Below are 19,761 nucleotides of genomic sequence, written 5' to 3' on the forward strand. Positions count from 1 at the left end.
GTCTCGTAGTCCACGATAAAAGACAGCAGCTCTTTTACTCTCTGGCCAATTAGTCTCTACTACCAGCTTATTAAACTGAGCCAGATAAGCTACAAGGTCACGATTGCCTTGACGCAGTTCTAACAATTCGTTATCAACAGCTTGGGATATCCGACGTCTGTCAAAAATCCTGAGGAACTCCTTCTTAAATTCATCCTAATTTGGCAGAATGGGTTCATCTCTGTAAACTAGAGGCATGGACCACAATGCTGTGTCACCACTCAAGTATGACAGGGCAAACGCCACTCTAGACTGCACATCTGGAAAATGGGAAGGCGGCACATGAAGTGAAGAGAACATTGAGTGAGGAATGTTTGTGCCTTTTGTGGATCCCCACTAAATCGCTCGGGGGCAATGGAATAAACGAGGATTGGGAATGGATAACTTGCTTTGTCAGCCTATTTGAACCTTCAGCAGATGTACCTACGTTTTGCCTTCCTTCACTAAATGGTTGTCCTATTCTTTGAGCCAGCTCTGTTGTTTCTTTTCTTGATTTTATCATTTCCTGTTTGAGGTTCTGATTTTCCTTTTTAACGGCTATCAATTCTTTTTGAATGGCATCTAGGACCATTCCCAGAGTTTGTAAGTTAATGCCCTCGGCCATTCTGTTCGGGTGCAATTTTTAACGTGGGCACTTCACTCTATCAAAACTATAAGTGAACTCTTACCACGACTTGCACAGAAACAGATTGTTGCTAATTTCCCAACTCCACCTCAGGATACCTCAAAGTCTGTTAGAGAAACTTGACCCTCAAGGACCCGGGGGGGGGAGGGGGAATTGGATAAAATAACAAACAATAGAAAAGACTGCTCTGGAACTGTTCTTCAGCTTCTCTTGTCACGTCTGCTTCTTAGACTGAAAACTCTGAGAAGTCCTATTCAATGCCAAAAGAGAAATTAGTACACCTCCTATCCTATCTGGTAAACTCTAAGCAAATTCTAACTTCTCCTTACCAAAAGTTCCAGAAACTAGTGCCCCTCTTCTGCCTCTTCTTTCTTATTTATGTTGGTTGTGTCTTTTTCAGGAAATATTATCTGTAAGTATACATACAATTAACTCTAGTCTTTTCTGCCCTTATGAACTATGTGTCCTACTTTTATATTCTTACCATCTCCTGTTTCTGTTGGCTTTTTATCTTGGGGTTCTTTTTTAGATAACCAATTCCAATTCTTTCTATTCTAAATGTTTCTCAAGGTTTTCCATACTTTTACACTGTTCTCACACCTCCTGTCTTTTGTCTCGTTACAGGAATCTTCAGAATAGAGTCTCTTAACCAGGTAAGTTTTGTCTTGCCCTTTTAAATGTCTCGCTATATTTTCTCTTATCAACATCTATATATATACACATATGTATTAGTATCTTTAACTTATCTTTTAATTGCACAAACAGGGTTTTGCAACTTATCTGTTTTTTTCTTATTTCTTCTCTCAGGTGCTGACGAAACTTTTCAGTGCACTGACTCATAGACCAGCGGTCAAAGGAATAAATGAGCGTTGGAGAAATACTCTTCTTCTTCTGTTCTGAATTTCGAACATGTGACCTTTAAGATACAATAGGTGTCAGCAGCATGTGCTTAACTGTTGGAACGATCATTCTTGTATGGTAACACTACACAAACTAAGAAAATCTACATGAAGAGGTCAAATCTAATTCAGAAGCAAAGAACTTTATCACTGGGGTCAATTAGGGAGAAAAAATAATTAATGCAGGTATGGTCATACTTCTGAACCGAGGGCATTCTATCTACACACTAGCAAGAGAACTGAATTTTCAGAATTGTCTGTTCTATAAAATCGGACGATTTCTCCATACCGATTGCCCCCTTGTCTTCCATGTTATTTTCATGGAATTATCTGTGACCTTTAAACCATAGAGGTCAAAGTAACCCTAGGCTCATGCTTGTTGTCGATCAAAGGGTTGGAGTTGCATCATGCTTGCGACACAACTCCAGCGCTGCATCACCATTACGGAATGTGATGCATCACGCATCTATCTATTCCAGGGGCGGGTGGTGACATTTGAAAGTGGTGGGGCGCAAAGTGATTAGCATACTGCACCGTAGCGAGTAACGTTGTTTACAACTTTGGCCCTCAAGCATCATATATACTACACATGTAGTCCAGAGAGACATTTCTGCTTCTATATTTTTCAAGAAAACCACATAATGAACCAAATAATGATCAACTCACCCACATTTTGCAGGTGACACTCTCTTCGCTCAGTCACTCTCATGACAAACAAAATGACCCCATAATCATCAAAGTGCTCACATTCTTTTCAAACCCATATCACCTTCCAAAGAAACAATGTATTCACCTTATTGGAATCTCCCTCTTAAACCTCAAACGTCACCCTAATTTTACAGGCAACAGATATACAAACAGCTCACCATATCGGTGAACCCTTTCCCACCATTTTTGCATTGAATACCTTTACTGGGAGAGACACTGCCTCAATACGCCCCTATCGTAGAAGTGGCTCCACATCTCCCTCTCAGCTTATATTGTAATCAGTTCTGCAGTTTTATAAAGCGCAAGCACTAACTGAAAGAATTAGACTGCTTTGTATGAGTATCAGATTGTATTACACAAGGCCAGATTATTTTTTTTAAAGGCATGTGAATTTAAATGATCTGCCCAGAATCACAGGATGTTGAGCGGACGCCGGGATTTGAATCGGGTTTCTAATCCAAAATTGGCAACTCTGGTCGTTAGGTTTAATTTCCTTCTTATGTACCTGTACTAATAGACGTGTGGCGTACCTGCTCCAGCTAACGATTTCTTTCTAGCTCTCTGCAGACACCTGCCTTAATACCCTCGTTGCGAAATGACCTTTGTACTGAAACTGAAACGTTCGCATGTTCTACAATATCTACAATAAATCAATAGAGACTGTTTTCTGCTTGATTCATTTTTTTTCCTCCCACCGGCTCCTCAGGGTGGGGGGTTCCTTGCCAGCCCTGTGCCTGAGCTGGGGGCCACCTACAGAGCATCTGTAGGGGGCAGCAGGGAATTCAATTCAATTAAATTTAAAAAAGAGGAAAAAAGGAAATTAGGAAAACTTACTCAGCCCGCCGGTCCGCACCACTGCTGCAGCTTGGCGCCTTCACGATCACGAACGGCCCTGGAGGAGTGGCCCCTCTCAGCCAATCCTGGCGCTCCCAGGAGTGCCAGGCATGGCAAAGGCACGGCTCATTTGCGCCCGAGGCACGCCCATTAGGAGCCCGAAGGGCTCCTAATGGGCATGCGCAAACAAGTGACACCAAAGGGAAAACACAAATGCGCATGAGTGGGCAAGTCGCCTACGTCCCCACTCATGTGCACTTGTGGTTTGCTGGTGGTACCCCTGGTGACAGAGTCATGGATGTCAGTCATGACGCCAGACCGCCCACCCCCTTCGTGGGCGGTCCTACGACGTCATGCTGACTAATTTAGATCTCCATCGGCGTCTTTAGCTTGAACTTAAGTAAACTGTTTACTTAAGTTCTAATGCCGAGGGAGCTGCGGCGCGGGCGGGGGGCTACGCCCCCACGCTCCAATGGACGCACCGCTACTGATCTATTCTTGCGCCATGGTGCGCCGCATTGTAAATGAGGCGCATCCATGGTGACGCAAGAGGTGTCTGCCGTGACGCAAAATAACTGGTGCATCCTTGCTGATATGCAGGGATGTGCCAGTTATTGTAAATATGCCCCTTATAATGTCCCAAAGGCGAGACCTATTGGCTATGCCAATGCTTGTTCTCTGCATGCGACTGTTTAATTTCTCTGCTAGTTTTCCCTTATACTGTGCTTAGGCCTGTAGAAGGCAATCCAGCCCCACTCCCTTTTTGATAAGGTAAATAAATGTAAAATACACCTCAAAGGCTAACCAAAGTGTGTTTAAGAGATTGCTTAATCTACTTTATGGTTTAAACTGTGTTTGGAAAGTGTATGTAGCTCTCGTTTTTGGGTAGAAAAAGCTATTTGTTTAAGTGCGGGAAAAGCAATATTTTTAGTGACTTTAGATTTGGGCCTTATCTGCAGGGTTGAACAGAAACTACAAAGTGTGGATTAAGCCTGTCTGTGTCCAAGGAGATTTTGACCTCAGGAGCAACGGCCTGCCCCCTGTCCACCAGTTTGTGTTTAAAGTCACATGCCGCTTCTATAAGTTCCTTACTGGTTGTTACATCTGTGTTACGATTGGTTCCTTGGCCTAGGGTTTCTATTGGACTTAGAGTTTAGGATTAGAGTTTTGATTTGCTATTAGGTCTGGGGTTCTGAGTGGTTCCTAGGGCTAGGGTTTCTATTGTACTCAGGTCTCAGGGTCAAGTTCTGATTGGCTGAACAGTCTGGGATTCTGATTGTCTCCTAGAGCAAGGGTTTCTATTGGACTTGGGGTTTAACTTTTTATTGGTTGCTAGGGTTAAGGCTGTGATTGGTCGAAAGGTCCAGGTCTCTCATTGGTCCTAGGGCTTAGTGTAGGGGTTCTGAATGGTTAGGGTTAGGGCTAGGGTTCCTATTGGCCAAAGGGCTATTTAACCTTAGGGCTCAGGGCATATCAGGAGGCGTAGGGTTTAGATGACAAAGGCAATTGCCTGTTTTACCACTCACCAGCATCACCTTAAGCCATCCACATCCACAAACATAATAACACACTCACAGCAAATGCACTCTACTAATTTACTACAAACAAATCATATCCACATTTCAATGTTCCGATGATCACTACAAAACCCCACAACCCGCTTCTGTACACCCTTCCACTCCAACCACCACACAATGGCACATTCCCTATCACACAAAACACCACTCTGTCCTATTCCACTAACAAATCCAGACATCCCCAATACAACACAGAGCTACATCATACTTAACTTTATCCCATCCAGACACACTCCATGTTCATACAAAACACCAACTCTACCCTCTACTTGCTCCTAACAGACACATGTCTGTCTACACCAAACCTACATTCATCCCTACATCATATCATCCACCAACACCCTTCTCTTCTTTTTACCAAACGCACTCAACCAAACAAGCCTTAAACTCCACTCCACCACACATATTACCTCTTCCAGCTTTCAAATCCAACCAGACTCATAACTCTTGTCCATCCCCTCTCACACACCACATACACTCTTTTTCAAAACACAACCTCCTTTACCATTCAACTTCCACTCACAATGTTTTACATGCACATCCTTTTCAGAAAATCACTCCACCAATATCTCCTGTCACTACTCCACAAAAATAAAACATAACGCACACACCAGCAGATCAAAATCTCACAAACACACAATTCTTCATAGTACATTCCATCACAAACATGCACCCACTCTCGTCCTGATTACCACACAAATAATACACATCCTAAAACATCTTTGCTTTCAAATTTTCTATCTTCACCAACACCTACCTCAAACACGCCAACACAACAACTCTCAATCACCCACCTCTTATCCATTGCACAATTTAGATCCTTAACATGCCACTCTTCACAACTTTGCATCTCCATGTCTATTCACAACAAGGCTACTCTACAAAAAACAACACAGCTCACCAACTCCATCTCAACCACCATCTCCACCACCTACCCACACAGACCCAATAAAATGCCTTCTATGCCTTCTGGTCGAGGAATACGATATAGGTAGACAACACTATTGCTATCCTCATATAGTTAATACCAGCACTAATGACACACCTGCTACAAGTTAAAAAAATAGTTCTCACGCTTCTAGAAAACAGTCACACCACCACCAAAACACAATCTCTAAACTGCCTACTGATAAATGCTCGATCCTTCTCCAAAAACAAGCACCACATCTACGAAATACTCACGGACACACAACCTGACTTACAATTCATAAGTGAATTATGGTTAGTGTCGGCCTAAGTGGGACGGGTATTGTAATTGCAATTGTAATTGCATTTATATAGCGCTTACTACCCCTGACGAGGCGTCAAAGCGCTTTTTTCGGCGGTTAGCACGCTACTCCGGGACCCGTAGAGGATAGTGTTGAATTAGTATAGTGAAACACGCAAGTACATTTTAAGTGGTGGATAGGTTAGTCACTTATTTGGATTTGGAATGATAGCAGAAGGATAGAGGACAAAAGTTTGTATTTGATTATCGCTTGTTGACGCACGCTAATCAGGAAGCCTATAAAGGATTAGTGGTGATTAATATGGTGAAATATGAGGTAATTTCAGTGGTGGATATTAGTCTGTTACTTGGAGTGATAAGGATAGCGGAGGGATAAAAGGGGAAGAAAGATTTGTATTCTTATAGCACTTGTTACCCCTGATGGGTGTTGAAGTGCTTTTCTGGCGAGTAGCACGCCACTCCGAAACCCATAATGGATTACTGTTGAAAATTAGTATAGTAAAAAATACGAAGTAATTTGAGTAATGGATATGTTCGGTAGTAGGGGATCTCTGTGTATAGTCATAATCTAGTGAATAGTCCCGCCCATGTGCATGGACCCCGGAGCAATCAAAAATATTCTCTTAAATTGTCAAAAATTGCAGACCTGCACAGACATTTAAGAGAAAATTTAAAGACAGATAATGCAGCCTATATCCACAGACTACACTGTCGAATACTTCAACTAGAAATTCCACCAAAAACCCACAAACAGCACAGCCTGTTTAGTGTTTTCCACAGAGAAAATCCTTCCCCTACCAGCAGAAGCCTCTGGAATGATAGAGAAAGTCGTGGATAGACAAGCCCCATAGGCTGCCATTATGTGGCTCAGAACAGGATACTCTGCCTTTAAGAGAACCTTCCAGAACTCTCTCAGTATCCCAGAATGCACAGCAGGTCCCTTTTACTTTCAGTTCTTTTTTCCGATTCTGCAAGCAGGACCCTGGAGCATTGAGCTCTCTCTTTCTAGGGTTTCTATACAGATTTTTTCACTTTTCAAGTGTTTGAGTGCTTTCATTTGAAGCACTTTGGTGCTTTCTTCCTTGTGTGTGTCTTTGGGCGCTCTTTTATTTGTCACATTGCCTGCTTTGTTTGACAAATGCCGAGAGTTTTCGAGGAAGAAGGCCAAGTCGGACCTACACGAGGTGTGCATCATCTGCCTTCCCTCATCTCATGTCCTGGAGGAGTGTGACATTTGCCAGTCCTTCTCCAGCAGGACCCTGAGAGATAGGATGAAGATCAGGCTCCAAGGCCTGGAAGATAGAAGACTGAAGGCACAAGGTGGGTCTGGGCATACTTCATCTGCCCATGCTGAGGCCTCTGGAGGGCTCTCCAGGGGCAGGAAGACCAGCAAACGTCCATGTCCTCCGCCGGCATCGATAGCACCGACGACGGCGTCAAGAGGGATGACAGCAGTGTGTTCCCCGTCTCCCTAGGGCTCTAAATCGAGGCGACGTCGACGTTCGGCGTTGAGGGAACTGAATAGACCGCCGTCGAGATCACCGTTGACGATATCTTCATCGTCGTCGTCGGTGTCGTCGTCGAGTCATCGTCGTCGAGAGGCGGCCTGGCGTCTGCGCTCTCCATCGAGGCGACACCGCCGTTTGCCGTCGGCGAAGAGGAGGAGGTCGTCGTCGAGGGGATCCTTGACGTCAAGGAGGACGTCGAAGTCTCGCAGGAGAGGCGTTTGCAGTCGAGGAGGCGTTCGCCGTCGAGGAGGCGTTCGCCGTTGAGACGGAGGTGTTCGCCGTCGAGACGGAGGCGTTCGCCGTCGAGACATGGGCGTACGACGTTGAGAGGACGAAAAGGGAGTCACAGGGCTCTGTGTACTCCGAGGTATATACACCTCCTAAGCTGAGGACACCTACCCCTCCTCCTCCGTTGCCCAAGGATCCTCCACCGCGGAATTCCACTCCGCATCCACTTCCGCCACACCCTCCTCATTTTCATCCTCTGCTTCCTCCTTCTGGACCGTCGGTGGTTCCGCCGAGGACGGCTTCACTACCACGGTACCCGACGCCACCTAAGGGGACGTTTCAGCCGAGGCCCCCGTTCAGGCCGCAGTCACCTGCTCCTGAGAGGCCTGTGGAGCGTCCGAAGTCGCCTGCTCCTGTGAGGCCTGTGGAGCGGCCGAAGCCAAGGAGATCGCGTTCTCGCGCCGACCGGAGGTGGAGATCGCGTAGTTGTCACTGGTCGTCGACAAGATCAAGACGACGCCACAGGAGGCGCAGATCAAGATCCCACACAAACTCTTCTGGGAACAGGGAATACTCGCTGACTTTGTCGGAATCCCCAGGGACGAGGGTGTCGCCTGTAGATGACATTGTCTCATTCCAAGATGTTCTGCTGAGGGGTGCGGCTAAGTTGGACCTCACAGTGACGGTGCCTATGCCCACGACGTCCATGATTTTCGAGACGCTACATCAAAAGCACCTGTCTCGACCGTTGCTGCCTCTAGTACCAGGTTTGGTGGAGTCCGCCAATGAGTTGTTTCTCACTCAGGCGGTGATGAAGGCGGCCCCCTACAGGCTCCTCAAGAAGTACCGGGCTCCGGATTCTGACCCGGCTTTTCTTAGGATGGATCCAACTCCGGACACGGTCATAGTGACGGCGGCTAGGAAGCAGCACGCCACCCCAACCGTCGTCTACAGTGCCTCCTGATAAGGAGAGCCGCTGGATAGACTCGGCTGACAGGAAGGTCTGTAGGACAGCGTCTACCACGATGAAGGTTGCCAGTGCCGCGGGCTTGCAAGGTCGATACAATCGAGCCCTATGGGAGTCCCTCCAGCAATTCGCTGAGCTTCTTCCTCGAGAGAAGAAAGAAGATTTTCAGGAGATCCTGAATGAGGGGATGTTGGTATCGAACCAGCTCATCAGCGCGGCTGCTGATGTGCCCCTTCTGGCGGCGCATGGGTACTGCCATGGTGTCAACCAACGGCGCCACGCTTGGCTTCAACTTACGTCTCTCAAGCCAGAGGCTCAACAACGGGTGGTCAACCTGCCTTTCTCGGGGGAAACCCTGTTTGGCAAGCATGCGGACGACGAGATGGGCCGCATGAAAGCGGAGGCCGAGACCCTGACGGCCGTCGGGTTGGAGAAGCCCAAGGAGAAGAAGACCTACCGCCCGTTCCAGAGACGCTTCAGGACAGCAGCAACAACAGCAGCAGCAGTTCCGGAGGCCCTTCCAGAAGGGTAGAGGCGGGCAGCAGTCTGACAAAGGCCCGGCCGGGTCTAGGCCCTGAGAGGTTACTTCCCCTGCATCCGTTACCCACTGCGGTGGGGGGAAGCGTTCAATTTTTTTCTGGCAGAGTTGAGAAAAATTACTCAGGTATAAATGGGTGCTGAATATTGTTTGCAATGGATACATTCTTCGGTTCACCAGCCCGCCTCCAGCAATTCCACCGGTCAGCTCGCAGTTTCGACTGCGCGAGCTCCAGGCGGAGGCCGATACCCTGTTAAGGAAAAGGGCGATAGAAGACGTACCTCTGTCTCAAAGAGGAAGAGGTCTGTACTCACGGTTCTTTCTGGTTCACAAGAAGGACAAGAACGAGTTCAGGCCCATTCTGGATTTGCGACAAGCAAACAAGTGGATTCGCAGAGAGAAATTTTGCATGCTGTCATTGCATCAGATTTATACTCAGCTGCAACAGGGAGACTGGCTATGTGCTATAGACCTACAGGATGCTTACTTCCATGTGCCCACTGCATAAAAACACAGGAAGTTCCTGCGATTCCAAGTCAGCACCAATCATTATCAGTACACAGTACTGCCATACGGGCTGAAGTCTGCGCCCAGAACATTCTCGAAGTGCATGGCAGTGGTAGCGGCACACCTGAGGAAGAACAAGGTATTCGTCTACCCGTACCTGGACGATTGGTTGATTAAGGCCTCCTCATTCTCGGAAGCTCAAGCGCACTTCCAGAAGGCGTGCGTTCTCTTGAACAAGCTGGGGTTGCACATCAACATGTCCAAGTCTGTCACGACTCCGGTCCAGTGCATACAGTACTTGGGAGCCTCCATCAATACGCTGTCAGCAAGCGTGTCTCCTTCGGAGGAGAGACGATTATCACTCCTTCGGAAGGCTCAGGCTCTTATGACCGCTCCATTCACAACAGTGATGACGGTGTCTTCTCTACTGGGGTCGATGGACTCTTGTATCTTCCTCACTCCACACGCACGGCTGCATATGAGACCATTGCAGGAGTGCTTTGAGGATCAGTGGGATCAGAGGAAAGGGTCTTGGGACAACAAGATACGACTGTCTCTGCATGCTCTTCAGTCCCTGAAGTGGGGGTGTACAGGGGAGAATCTCCTCAGAGGGGTTCCCTTCCACAAGGACATTCCCACGCAGACTATTGTGACGGATGCGTCTCTCCTTGGCTGGGGGGCACACTCCGGAGACTTACAGATACAAGGAACGTGGTCCCCGACGGAGTCCACGTATCACATCAATTTCCTGCTACTCAGAGCTGTTCACTTGGCGCTGAAGGCCTTTCATCCGTCCTTCCAGACCAACTCTCTGCTTGTACAGACGGACAATACGACCACGATTTATTACCTCAACAAGCAGGGGGGCTCGAGATCACGCACTCTGTCTCAGGAGGCGCAGGCGATCTGGCGCTGGCTTCTGGCTGGAGGACTAACGATAACGGCTACCCATCTACCAGGTGTGCAGAATGTTCAGGCGGACGCACTGAGCAGACTGATTCAGGAAAACCACGAGTGGGTCATAAACGACAAAGTACGAGGAGAAGTCTTCGCAAGATGGGAGACTCCAGACGTAGATCTGTTCGCCACCGCCGAAAACAGCAAATGCCGAGACTTCGCATCCAGGTACTACCAGCAGGGGACTCAGGGGAACGCGCTATGGATCAACTGGTCGAACAGCTTTCTGTACGCTTTTCCACCCATTCCCCTGATTCCGGCGGCGCTCATCAAGCTGGCCTACTCCAGGGCGCGGATGATCCTGATCGCCTCGGAATGGCCCAGGCAGTGGTGGTTCACGGACCTGCTTCACTGGTCTTTCCTTCCTCACATGCGGCTGCCGTGCCGGCCGGCCCTTCTCTTGAAGTTCGGGGGCAGATGGTGCACCCCAACCTCTCGTCTTTGAGTTTGGCGGCATGGCTCCTGAGTGCAATATGGCCATTTGAATCTACCAGAAGATTGCATGGACATATTGAAGGAGGCTAAGCGACCTTCCACTAGGACTTCCTGTGCTTACAAGTGAAAGAGATTCTGCATCTGGTGCAAGTCCAAGAACCATGATCCTACGACATGTAAGGAAGATGTCATCCTTCCGTATCTTCTATATTTGGTGCAGTCTGGCCTTAATTTCCATTCCATTAAGGTTCATATCGCTGCTCTGACTGCCTACAGGAAATGCCCTTCACAGACTTCCTTCTTCCAGATCCCTGTGATCAAGGACTTTTTGGAAGGCTTGAAGAAAGTGTTCCCTCCTATCTGGCTTCCTTCGCCTTCATGGGAATTGAATGTGGTGCTGTCCAGATTGATGAAGGAGCCTTTTGAACCTATTCATAAGGCTTCTTTGCAGCACCTGTCCTGGAAGGCAGCGTTCCTCGTGGCCATCACATCGGCCCGTAGGGTGAGTGAAATTCAGGCGTTGTGTTGCCAAGAACCTTATACTGTATTTCATGCTGCTAAGGTTGTTATGCGTACTTACCCTAAATTTCTTCCAAAGGTTATCTCTGATTTCCATGTTAACCAGACCATAACTTTACCTATGTTTTGTCAGAATCCTTCATCTCCAGCGGAAAGGTCTCTGCATTCCCTGGATGTTAGGAGGGTGTTGAAATTTTATCTGGATAAAACCAAAGATATTCGTAGGTCAGACAAATTGTTTATCAACTATGGATCAGTCAGGACCGGTCTTGCTACCTCAAAACAGTCCATCTCAAGGTGGATTGTGTCCTGTATACAATTGTGTTACCAGAAGGCTAATAAGACCTTAGGGGGTAAACCTAAGGCTCATTCCACCATGGGGCAAAGGTGCCACGACTGCTTTGCTACGTAATGTTCTAATTGCAGAAATCTGCAAGGCAGCCACTTGGAAGTCGGTCCATACCTTTGCTAAGCATTACTGTCTGGACACTGATGCCAAGACAGACGATCAGGTTGGGCAGGCTTCACTGCGATATCTGTTCGCACAGTAGTGGTGTCATTTCTCTTCTCTCCACCGCCGCTTTGGTGTGGGGATTGGCTTGCCATTCTATTCACTAGATTATGACTATACACAGAGATCCCCTACTAGAGAAGGAGTAGTTTCTGTCCTGTAACTCCAGTTCTGTAGTAGGTGTATCTCCGTTATAGTCATAAGCGCCCTCCTCCCCGGTGGGGAAAGATATTCATGTAAGGAATGCTACAGGTCTGGCGTATTCCGCCTTCAAAAAGAATTGAAAGTAAAGGGGACCTGCTGTGCATTCTGGGATACTGAGAGAGTTCTGGAAGGTTCTCTTAAAGACTCAGTATCCTGTTCTGAGCCACATAATGGCAGCTAATGGGGCTTGTCTGTCCACAACTTTCTCTATCATTCCAGAGGCTTCTGCTGGTAGGGGAAGGATTTTCTCTGTGGAAAACACTGGACAGGCTGTGCTGTTTGTGGGTTTTTGGTGGACTTTCTAGTTGACGTACTGGACAGTGTAGCCTGTGGATATAGGCTGCATTATCTGTGTTTAAATTCTCTCTTAAGTGTCTGTGCAGGTCTGCAGTTTTTGACAATTTAAGAGATTATTTTTGATTGCTCCGGGGTCCACGCACATGGGCGGGACTATTCACTAGATTATGACTATAACAGAGATACCCCTACTACAGAACTGGAGTTACAGGACAGAAACTACTCCTTATTCAGTTACTTGGGTAATATATTAGTATAGTTTATTATGGAATTTGAGAAGTGGACATGTTAGTTTGTTAATTTCGATTGAAAAGGATAGTGGAGGGATAAAAGAGTGAAAGTTTTTTTTTTAAGGTCTTAGCAATAGGAGGAGGCTTTTGGATGAATAAAAAGGAGTTTTTGAGGGGAGGACTCAGAGGAAAGTGTTTAGAAAGGTTTGTTTTAGGGGATCGGTATAGTAAAAGTGGTGTCAGATGATGCAAGGAGGGGTAGAGTAGGAGATAAAAAGGTGGTTTGTTAGGTGTAATAACAGCAGGGAGAGTGTGTCTGAATGGGATGTAGTTATGGATGGTGTTGATTGGCGTTGTGTTAGTGATGAGTGCATTGGATAGTGGTATAGGATAGAGGTGTGTCTGTTTGTGGGTGATGGTGGATATGTGTGGTAATTGGGATAGTAGGGTGTGTAGATGTGGTTTGGTTGGGTTGGTGGTGCATGCTGGTACATCAATCTGTGCATAGTGTTGTGCGTGGTGTACATTTGGTGTGAGTGTGTTGCTCTGTTTATGGATGTGGATGGTGTGGACTGGGTATTGCTAAATGAGAAAAAGGGCAGCATTTCTTGCATTAGTCCCGACCAGTCTAGAACAGACTCAAACAGGAAACCGCCCTGTCCTCTCCGCCCTTAACAGGCTCAAACAGGAAACTGCCCTTGTCCTCTTCACCCTTAACAGGCTCAAACAGGAAACTGCCCTTGTCCTCTCCGCCCTTAGCTTCGACGCCCGGGCTGAGACGCCCTAAGCCTGGCCTTTTATAGCCCTAGTTATCAGGTGACCCTTCAGCCAATAGGAACCCTAGCCCCAACATTATCCAATCACATCACTAGCCCTAAAATCTAGAACCAATAGGAGACCAGGACCTTACAGCCAATCTTAGCCCAAGTCCAAGCACCCAATCAGTTCAAAAACCCTGATCTCTACTTCCAATAAAGGCCTTAGCCCTGCCAGTAGTCCCAACCCAAATCCAAGCAGCCAATGGTACAGGTAGCTCTAGTCCCTACGTCTAATAGAAAGCCTAACCCTACTCTAAGTCCCACACCTAGTCCAGCAACCAATCACACCAGAAGCCCTAATCACTACTTCCATTTAAAGGTCTAAACCTAGCCCTAGTCCCACCCTACTCCAACAACCAACGACATAGGAAGCCCTAGTCCCTACTTCCAATAGAAATCCAAACCCTAGTCCCAACCCTACAATGATTGAATCACAGACCCAGAAACCAATAAGAACCCTCAAATACCCAACCAATGAGGACATTAACCCTAACCCAATAGAAACACCAGATACAACCACCAATCAGTGTACACATGTGCCAACCACTAGCAGACCATATAAGGGCCCAGCGACCTCAGACAAGGTTTGCTGGCCAGGGAGTTGGAAGCTGCTTCTCCTGTTCAGGATCTCATAGGAGACAGACAGGCTCAATCCACACTTTGGATTTCTGCAGGTAAAGGCTTCACTACCTCGAAATCTAACACTACTGTTTGAACTAAGTCGAAATCTAATACTACTGTTTGAATAAAACTTTACTCCCCCTGCTGGCCAAAAAAACTAAGTGCACAGGCCCCAGTAAATACAGCTTAAACAGCTCACAGAAGCACCCTCTGATGTAGAATATCCCTGTTGCTGGGGGTGGGGGGGCTGGCCTCACTGGCTTGTGAACACAAAATGGTGGCTGGGGGTGCACTGTTTTAACACACAGGTCTTAGCACAGAGCAAAGGAGAAATGAGGAGGGAAAACAGATTTGTCACCAAGGAATGAGAGGGATAAACTACCGAGTTTGGACTGCAAATCTCACAATTCAACACGTTAAATGCAAGCAATCATGGGCAGGGAAAACCACAAGTTTAAAACAGAAAACAGGTTATAAAATATGCAATCACAGGCAGGTCAAAACTGCAATTTTAAACTGTAACAACCATATGCAAAGACAGTAATCAGAGAAAGGGAAAATCGTTTTTTAAACATCTTTTGTTTTGGGAAGAGACAACACTAGTCTGTCTCCTTACCACTTCCTGGACTCTGCTCACTGCATTCTGGGTCACAGGTAGGCTGCAATTCACAAGATGGAGGAGAATGATTTGGCGTGCACCCAGCAAGGCTTTAACGAAGGAACCTCCTGAGGCTTGAGCCGGGAGTAGAGCGGTAACGCTACTTTTTTAAATTGTAAAATTGTTGTATGTCATTTTAAAAGCATCTCGCTGCACTCACCGTTCTGAGCACCCAGCACTGCGCAAACCCCCGGAGGTCAGCTGAACAATACGCTGCCACCGGAGAGTGTTTGTTTACCTCGCCGCCATTACGAGGACACAGGCCACGCCCACCGGATAGGCCACGCCCCCCCTCACTCGATACAAAAGCGCGCTGAATCCTAGCGCTGCCCACTTGTAACGAAGGGACCTCCGGAGGCTTGAGCCGGGAGTAGAGCGGTAACGCTACTTTTTAAATTGTAAAATTGTTGTATGTCATTTTAAAAGCATCTCGCTGCACTCACCGTTCTGAGCACCCAGCACTGCGCAAACCCCCGGAGGTCAGCTGAACAATACGCTGCCACCGGAGAGTGTTTGTTTACCTCGCCGCCATTACGAGGACACAGGCCACGCCCACCGGATAGGCCACGCCCCCCCCCCTCATTCAATCTGCCTCCTATAAATATGTGTTCATTCAGGAAGCGCAGCGGACGAGCGCAGCGGGCGCGACGAATGCGCGCCGAAGGCGCGCATAAGGCAAGCTCGTCTGCGCTCGTCCGCGCCGAGTCCGGGCCAGGGGCCACACCCCTTACAACCCAGGCTAAACAGACCATAGCCTACAGCCCAGACGCTCTCCACGGCTTGAGGCTCAGGGGACATGATTGTTTGAGGTACTGTCTTGATACTACGTCCCTTCCAGCCACTTGTCCAAAATGTAACGCCCCCCTCTCCATATGGCAGAGCAAACCCTCAAAGCATGAATACTGCATGCTCCTTTTAAACTGTAGATCCCTTCCCAAACATAAGGTGGAAATATCCCTCCTACTGGAGGAACGCAAGCCGGACGCATTGTTTCTTACGGAAACATGGTTAACGTCTGACTCTGACCCTGATGTGGTAGCATCCCTCCCCTCTGGTTATCAAATCACTCGTCAAGACCGCCCAGACGGCAGAGGGGGAGGACTAGCAATCATATTCAAAGATCAATATTGCTGCAGACTCGCCGTGGAGAATATTCCAGACTGTGAAAGTTTAGCCTTCTCGCTGGAGCTTTCCCCCAACCACTGCTTCTCGGGCACTTTGATATACCGCCCACCTGGCCCCCTTAAACAATTTCATAACTGCTTACCAGCAATAGTGGCTTCATGCATCTGCACTGCCGCCAACTTCACTGTGTTAGGCGACCTTAATTTACACTTTGATTCACCGTCGGACTCGACGGCTACTACTCTTGCCGACGACCTGGCCGCACTACAACTCACTCAACAAGTAAACACCTCAACCCATGTGAAAGGACACCTCTTAGATCCAGTCTTTAGTAACTGTGTGGAATTTTTAACTGAGTCCCCACTCCCCCTCCCCTGGACTGACCATTTTTTGGTGCCCTTCACCTGGTCCACCCAGAAACCCATCCCGCCAACACCTTCGACTAGATATGCTAGATCCTGGGCACGGATACAAATGGAAGAATGGACAAACAAACTAGTGGAAAAACTTCCCTCTAATAACGAAGATCCTTGTCTGGCAAACCAGGAGTACGAAAATTGGATTTTTCACTCCCTCGAAACTATCCTCCCTCTTAAGAAATCTACGGTAAAACGCTCCCACAAAACAGCACCATGGTATTCGGAAGCCCTCAGGAACAAAAAGCGCCATGTCGAAAAGTGGGATTGGAGACCAGTTTATTAAAGCTGTTCAGGCGATGTATACAACTCCAGAGGCAGTGGTAATGGTTAATGGGGATTTATCAGATGCCATCAATGTGACTACAGGTACGAGGCAGGGCTGTCCCTGCTCCCCATTATTATTTGCCATCTTTATTGATCCATTTATTTCAAGGCTAGAATCAAACCACTTAATACAACCCAGGAAAACAGCCAATGGTGAAACAAAGACCTTGGCTTTTGCAGATGACATTGCAATAGTCACTGCCGATCCAGAGGAAACACTAAAACAAATGGAAGAAGAAGCGAAAAAGTTTGGCGATATATCAGGGTATAAATTGAACGAAACCAAAACCCAGATTGTAATCAATAATCAAATCAATTTTTCTGACGACAGGGTGGTAGAGAATGCATTGTATCTTGGTGTCAATATCACCTCCAATCTAAACAATTTAGTAAGTCTCAATTTGAACCCACTTCTTAAAAAGACTGAGAAAAGTTTAAATAGCCTGCATAACTTATATTTATCTATCATAGGAAGATGTAATCTTATTAAAATGCTATTCCTTCCGAAATTTCTATACTTTTTTCGGACCATCTGTTTAAATTTCGACCCATCAATATTTAAAGATATGGATAATATATTCTCTCGTTTTATCTGGGGATATGGAAGAACACGTAGAGCTCAAAAATATATTATCCTACCAAGGGAAAGAGGGGGTCTGGCGCTTCCCAACCTTAAAATCTATTGGTGGGCAACCATCCTTAAATACAGTAGAGCTCTCTTAACCCCCAGGCAAGAGCCCAATATAGATATGTTAGTCCCAACCCCACAGGAACTCATTCTAGGCAGAGAGACAAGTGATCATTTGTGGAGGTTAACATATGACTGCCATTTCAAAAAGGTCCGCTTTAAAACACTTAAAGGTATTTATATTGTTTGGAACCATGTGCGAAAACTCTTGGGACTCGGTAGGTTCTCCCACTATACCACCCTAGTTAGAAATTCCAATCTCCCTGAGATCTTTACAGATTATTGTATGACACGATGGGTAAGATCGGGAATCACACAGATTGGCTCGTTATATGACAGTACGGGCTTCTGCTCATTCGAATCCCTAAAAACTAAATTTGGGCTAGAATCGCGTGACTTTTTAAAATAATTGTAAGTTAGGGATTTTATTGCTAAAAAAGGGGGTGGCAGTAGGGCCATGAATAAAATTCCAGCAATCGAAACAGTGGTGCGCACTAATAGTGTTAAAATTGGTGAAATTTATAAAGATTTAGTTGTAAGTCTCCCAGATGATTTAGACAAGCATATCCATTATTGGCAAAACAAATTAGAATTAACAGAACCCCTTACGCGAAATGCTCTAGAAATCTCAAATTGCTTATTAATGTCAACCAAACTTCAAGCCCAATTTTACAAGACGTTTTTTCAACTTTATTATACACCAGCTAGAATATCCAAATGGAGTACCGGTAAAGGCACATTATGTCCTCGATGTGCTCAGCCCGAAGCAGATTTGGTACACATGTTAGCTACATGTCAAACCCTAAATACTATCAGACAAGATATATCAACGTTTCTGTCAGGAATATTTGAGAGTAATATTGAGATCACCACTGCAGAAATTATACTGGGGGTGGATAGGAACGTTAGATCCGCCAACATGCAGGGATTACTGTTTATCTCAATGGCGGTACTTCGAATCTGCTTAACATCTGCATGGTTGGACCTGTACCCGCCTACATTCCGGCAATGGCGGGCACGATTCCTTGCTACCTACAGCCTGGAAATAGCCATATACAAACATAAGGGCCTTAAAAAGAAAAAAAAAGGGTTAGAAATATGGTATCCCGTTACACAATGGATAGAGAGATCAGACTCGTAATGCTGATTAATTGCGTGTATAGGAAAGGATTTTCTTCGTATGGTTTTGCACTTATCTGTTGTGTGTCTCGCTTAATATTTGCATAACGCCTAATTTAAAATATTTCTGTTTATATTCATTGCCTGTTTGTGTGGGGTTGTTTTTATAATTGGGTGGGATGGGTGGGAAAGAATGATCAAAAATTATCAATAAAGAATTGTTAAAAAAAAAAGGAACAAAAAGCGCCAATGCCGAAAGGCAGAAAGGAAATGGCGCTCAAACTATTCTACGGAGGAAAAAACCAGATATCGGGAAGAAATAAAAGCATATAAAGAGGAGATAAAAACGGCCCAAACAGCATACTTCTCTGACAAGATCCTAGCCTCAAAATCTAAACCCAGGGAAATCTTCCAAACCTTGCAAAAACTGACTAAACCACCCCCCCCTAGTGTGTACGAGGAGAAATCTGTCTCCCAATGCAACGACTTGGCGGAATTTTTCTCGGCCAAAGTAAATAAAATATACACTTCCTTCCCTCTCGGCACTACCTCTCCAATAGTTCAGGATAACAACAGGGGGTCAGACCTCGGGCTAGCCTCCTCACCCACACTTGACCATTTTCCCTGCATGGATCTGGAAGTGGTAGAATCTATGGCTCGGAAAGTTAAATCCGGCTCTCCAACCGACCCGGCACCTCCAGAGGCCTTGTTACTCGCATCGCAGACGGTCCTACCTATCATCAAGAACCTTTTGAATGCCTCCATTGATTCTGGCACTGTCCCTCCTGCCTGGAAACGGGCAATGGTCCGAGCATTGATAAAAAAGCCAAACCTAGATCCATCGGACTTCGCCAACTATCGTCCGATCTCACTGCTCCCCTGGGTGAGCAAAATCGCGGAAAAGTATATCAATCTCCAACTGGTTAGCTTTCTGGAAAACAACCAGCTATTGGACCCTACCCAGACAGGGTTCAGGCCAAAGCACGGAAGAGAGTCCGCCCTCCTTATGGTCATCGAGGAGTCCAGGAAAATCCTTGATCAAGGAGGATCAGTGGCAGTGGTCCTCCTTGATCTCAGTGCGGCGTTTAATACGGTCAGTCACAACCCCTTACTGAACCGCATATCAAGCGTCGGCATCGTGGGCAAGGCCTGGCTATGGTTAAAATCTTTCCTAAGCA

This window comes from Lissotriton vulgaris, chromosome 2_1, assembly GCF_964263255.1.
Source record: "Lissotriton vulgaris chromosome 2_1, aLisVul1.2, whole genome shotgun sequence".
NCBI classification, from domain to species: Eukaryota; Metazoa; Chordata; class Amphibia; order Caudata; family Salamandridae; genus Lissotriton; species Lissotriton vulgaris.